We start from the raw sequence: 299 nt of genomic DNA, 5'->3' as shown, positions 1-299 counted from the left end.
CAATATCATTTCGGTCTATAAATTATAATAATTACAAAAATTCAAATATGTGAACCAATAATTTCAAAATGAAATCAATATACAGTTATCAATAAATATAGCATGATTAGATTTACTTTAATTAGTTTTAATTTCCTTAATGAAATGACTTTTCTTTATCAGTTTTTTATGGGAGGTTAAGGGAGTGTTTGGATTGCTGAAAAATATTTTACAATAAAAATAAATGCTAATAAAAAATAATTTATAATATTTTTTCCCTCATAACATGTGTAAATGTTATATTTTTTTAAAAAAAAATA

This window comes from Ipomoea nil, unplaced genomic scaffold (assembly GCF_001879475.1).
Source record: "Ipomoea nil cultivar Tokyo-kokei standard unplaced genomic scaffold, Asagao_1.1 scaffold0480, whole genome shotgun sequence".
NCBI classification, from domain to species: Eukaryota; Viridiplantae; Streptophyta; class Magnoliopsida; order Solanales; family Convolvulaceae; genus Ipomoea; species Ipomoea nil.
Note: the sequence above shows the minus strand (reverse complement) of the source record.